Below are 5,348 nucleotides of genomic sequence, written 5' to 3'. Positions count from 1 at the left end.
GAGCGAAATGGCAGGGGACAGGGCGATATGGAGGCGATTTGTTTGTGGCCACCCCTTATGGGATAATGGCGTCTGACTATAGGTAGATAGATAGGTAGATAGACAGGTACATCTTTCGCAGATACGTAAGTAAATAACTAAGTAAATATAAAGAGGTTCTCCCACCACAATTGTTCATATTTTTGTAATTATACAATTTTTACTTTAACCTGGGCCAGATTCTAGCCCTTTTGCAGCTTATTACACACAGATTAGCGGCAAAGACACTACAGCTCAGCTTCCTTCACATAGCACATTTTCGTGACTAGCACCATATTCTAGCACTGTCTATTGTTACAACTCTGCATTAGAGACGAAGAGATGGCCATTTATGTCAAGTTAGGGTAGGCTAAAACATTATAATCGAAGTAACATCCACACTACACATCTGGCCACTCAAAATCGCCGCTGTTCAATTCTAAGTACCACCAGGGCCAGGCGCAGGATATTTGGAAAGGGGTGGGGGTTAAAAAAAACTTTTTTCGTAACAGTTTAATCACTTAATTTCATTCATTCATTCATCTTATCCTGCACTGCCCCATGAGGAGCGTAGGAGCCCGGGACCTGGCAAGTTGGACCTGATAATGAAGATGAGAGTGACCAGCTTCACTCATCCTTGAGTGGCATTACGTGAGCAATAAACCCCATCCACCCTTTGGATATATACCTACACAGGGTTAATCCGACAGGAGCACCTTAATTACCCACTAAACTATGTAACGCAATACGGTAAACTTTGGTACTGTAACTGGCTAAAGTACTGAAAGGGTACAAACTCAAGGTAATTTACATACTGTACTCTACAGAACCCTGGAAGTGAAACAGAGAATTCGGTCGTTTACATGACATCTTTCACTAAACACACACACACACACACACACACAGGAGAAACAAGAGAAAACAGTTCTCCCCTCGCTGATATCTGACCGTAAACTAACTCACTCTGCACAGAAGTACCGTTTGTATACCCTTATGAAACATTCTAGAAAATTCCACTACGTTCTACAGACGTCCTTTTTTTTTTTCTTCATTAGCCTTCCATGTCCTTTTATTTATTCTCTTCGGTAACAAAACATTCTAGGACTTTCGTGAAACTTCTTAATTCTTTCTATCTTGTATTTTGTAGAAATTTTAAACTTTTTCTGTTATTTTTCTGTCTCGTAACATTCTTAACAGGATTTAATTAATTTAATGAGTTGCGTTTTTAGTATTATGTTCATTCGATTTTTTCATACTTTCCAAATGGGAGTGGTTAACCCCCTCCCCCTAGTGTGCATGGCCTTGAGTAACACGCATCTGATGAATTTGTAAGGGATCTCGATTTATTGACAAGATAATAACGTTTCCGCATCAATAAATACCGTTTTCATTATTATTTCCTTTTCGCCTCAATGATGCCACGTTGAGTACACTGTTTCCCGTCCGATCAGCGAAGTTAAGCAACGTTGGGTCTGGTTAGTACTTGGACGGGTGACCGCCTGGGAACACCAGATGCTGTTGGCATAACGTTCTCCCTACGTGTCAAGTGGGGTTGATGGAGGATTAGTGCCCCTCCCTGTAAAACAATTAACTCTAAGCCCTTGGCCACCCCGTTTGGGATACATGGCGTCTGGCAATGAATGAATGAATGATTCACTCCAGTGCTTGTATAATAGACTCTCGTCCATCTTTCAGTTTACTTCACACAGGTCAGTGGCAGAAAAAGGTAATGCCACTGCTCTACATCCTTTCCTTAGCACTTCTTCGTGAGTATCATCACATTGTCGTGGTAATCTCTTATGACTCAACACTGCAATTTTAGGCCAGGTTAGAGTAAAAAGGATATAGTGTAGACAAAGGTATACGCAGTCCATCGTGAAAATAAAGAATAATATGGCGACTATTCCTTTATTTGCTTGTAACTGTCCTAAGAAATTCAAATAACTCAGTTTCTTTATAACTTCCATTTAACACCCTCCTGTTCTTCAAAGACGTCTGCATACTACACTACAGTTCTTCAAAAATTTCTGTATAACCCCCTATTGTTCCCCAGTAACTCATATAACATCCTCCTGTTCTTCAATAACTTCCATAAAACACCTTTCTGTTCTCCAGTAACTTTAGTATAACACCCTTCTGTTCTCCAACAACTTTATCCAAACCTTGGCCCGTATTCTTGTTGGCTGAGGTGTGAGAAATGGGTCCGTAGATTTGCCATCAGGATTTCAGGCTGATCTTAAAGGCTCCAGATTACTACTATACGCTTGGTCTAAAGAATCCTTGACTATATCCTTTACTTACTGGGAGCGTAGATGTTACACCCACGGAGTGTAGTTTGTAGCTGATCTCCCTTATACAGGTATACCCACTAATGTTTAATAATATTCAGCTTAATCCTGCATCATCCTTGAACATGCTTGGGGTTTCATTTACTCGGGACTTATCTTGGAAAGATCATATTACATCTCTTGTAAAATCTGCTTCCAAGAGATTGGGTGTGCTAAGCCGACTCCGCTCTTTCTTTACCCCTGCACAATTGTTGAATCTATACAGGGGTTTTATCCGCCCCTGTGTGGAGTACAACTCTCATGTGTGGGGAGGCTCCCCACATACAGCTCTTCTCAATAGGGTGGAGTCAAAGGCTTTTCGTCTCATTAACTCTCCTCCTCTTACTGACTCTCTTCAACCTCTGTCTCTTCGCCACACTGTTGCATCTTTATCTCTTTTCTATCGCTACTTTAATGGTCACTGCTCCTCTGAACTGTCTGCTTGCATTCCTCCACCTCTACAACGGGCGCGTAGCACCCGTCTGGCAGCAAACTCTCATCCCTTTTCTGTCCAACTCTCTAATGCAAGAGTTAACCGTTACTCCCAGTCTTTCATTTATGCAACAGGTCAGCTCTGGAACTGTCTCCCTCTGTCTGTATTTCCTGCTGCCTATGATCTCCAGTCTTTCAAACGCAGTGTGTCCAGGCATCTCAAAATGATCGGATCTTGAATTTGGCTCTCTCTTGTATTTTGTTTTTCTCTTGGAGGGAACTGTTACTGCGGGCTCATGGCCTTTGGTTCCTTCTTCCTCGCATAAAAAAAAAAATACAATCGTTCAGGGCACAGGCAGAGAGTTTCCTTTGTGTGTTGCCCAGTGTCACTACTACAGTACACTGTTTACGGATAGAATTATTTACAGCTGAATTTGCAAGAGGTCTGCTGGCTTCAGACTGACTCAAGAAATCCACAGATGCCTCAGCACAAAATATGCTGTCGCTTACTGGTACAAAAGAAGCTCCCTAACACCTCTTCCCTACCGATTTATTTCTGGATATGGCTGGCTAATATCGTTTTGTAAGTTGGTTATGCAGACAATGGTGATATTAAATGATTAAAGTAACACAGAAGAGGACGGTGAGTGTAATAAGGAAAATAAATCGTTTAGTATGAGGTGTCAGGGAGCATCCTTCACCAACGAGAATACCATCTCTTGTTCGCTCGCCATCACAGGTGTTCTACCTGGACCATGTGCACGAGCAGGTCACAGAGGTCATGAGTTACCCCTTTGCCTCCCTTACCGCAGACTTCGGGGGAGCTGAGCGGACTGCTTCTGGGAGCGTCTAGTGATTGATGACCTAACCTAATCTAGCCTATCCTAACCTAACCTAACTCAACCTAAACCAGTCTAACCTAATGCAATTTTGTCTGAGCTAACCTAACTTATCCTAAACTAACTTCATCAAATCCAACCTAACCTATGCAAACCTAATAAAATTTAACCAAATCTAACCTAACCTAAACAAATGTAATAAAATTTTACCAAATCTAACCTATCCTACTTTAGTAAAATTTAACTTAGCATAACCTAAACTAAAAAAGTCAGATAAAACCAAAACTATCTTACTCATAGATAACCAAATCTGTTCTCACCTAACCCAGCCTATACATACTTAACTCATCTTAACCTAGGCCCAGATCAGATGGTTCGTACGAGTGCTAGGCTTAAAGTGACACGTGGATTTAAGTGAGGCAAAGAGTTAAGTAAGTTTCAGATTTACAGTGAGTAAGGCACAGATTTGAGAATCGCAGATTCAAGTGAGGTTGTGGACCGTGAGTTTAGATGAGGCAGAGATGAAAATGCGGAACAGATTAAAGTGGGATACAGATTAGACACACGCACAGATTAAATTACACAGGGATTGGTGATACAGAGATGGACTGGTTAAACTGAGCCACAGATTAGAGTCAGGACGAGGGTGAAGGTGAGCGTCTGGGGACAAGGCCTTATCCAGGAATTGTATTCTGGGGAAGATATTGGTTTACGATTAGCTAGATCACTGGGAGGGATGGGGTGGGGGATGCAGACACGACAGTTAGTTAAATCCATGCTCTAAATCGCCCCCATCCCCATGTTTAGTGTGTGTGTGTTTGTGTGTGTGTGTGTGTGTGTGTGTGTGTGTGTGTGTGTGTGTGTGTGTGTGTGTGTGTGTGTGTGTGTGTGTGTGTGTGTGCGAGCTTGTTAATTACACAGGTAGCATCTCCTCGTCATTTGTCTATAAAATTCATTCTCTCTCTCTCTCTCTCTCTCTCTCTCTCTCTCTCTCTCTCTCTCTCTGCCAGAGGTTTTAGAATCACTAATGGGATGGACAACAAGACACATCCACCCTCTTTCTCACTGTCCTCCCATCCCTGATCCTACCCCATTCCCCTCTCCCTGTCTTTAATTCATTCTCTGTCTGTCTCTCTCTCTCTCTCTCTCTTTCTCTGCCAGAGATTTTCGAGTCACTAGTGGGATGGACAGCAAGACACATCCACCCTCTCTCTCGCTGTCTTCCCATCCCTGATCCTACTCCATTCCCCTCTCCCTCTTTTTAATTTTCTCACTTTCTCTCTGAGTGCTAACTCTACTCGAGCTGCTAGAGTGCCTGGTGGTATGGATAGCGAGTCTGATCCACCGATGCAGAGGCAAAGACAAATCATCTTCCCATAAAGACCCCCTCACCACCCTACCTCCCTACCTCCTCACCTCCTCTGACCTGGCCAAAGCTGACCTCCTGAAGCCTCCAGTCTACATCCCCGCCACACTGGGTCAAAATAGGTCACACTGAACATACTATACTCTTTTCACTTTACCTGGATTTTAAGTTGTAGTTTACCGTAACTGCTGAGCTATAGTAAGGAATTAAAACTAAAATGTGGTGCTAGTCAAGAAGTGCTATGGAAAGATTACCGACCCGCAGAGTTGCTTAGACCAAAACAGGTCATACTGCTTCCCCATACCATACTCTGTTCACCTTAACTTGGTCTAAAATTCTCTCCATCGTGAATGCTGAGTTGTAACA

The 5,348-nt window shown here is 42.6% G+C and overlaps 1 pseudogene; it reads left to right on the top strand.

Annotated features, from left to right (window-relative positions):
• Positions 1-1,424: 1,424 nt before the first annotated feature.
• LOC145400553 (5S ribosomal RNA) lies at positions 1,425-1,542 on the top strand (annotated as a pseudogene).
• The last annotated feature ends 3,806 nt before the right edge of the window (positions 1,543-5,348 follow it).

Source organism: Coenobita brevimanus, chromosome 52 (assembly GCF_032717465.1).
Source record: "Coenobita brevimanus isolate Jiangsu-jjx chromosome 52, ASM3271746v2, whole genome shotgun sequence".
In the NCBI taxonomy this organism is placed as follows: domain Eukaryota; kingdom Metazoa; phylum Arthropoda; class Malacostraca; order Decapoda; family Coenobitidae; genus Coenobita; species Coenobita brevimanus.
The sequence above is the reverse complement of the archived record's forward strand: the minus strand, read 5'-3'. Positions and strand labels throughout refer to the sequence as shown.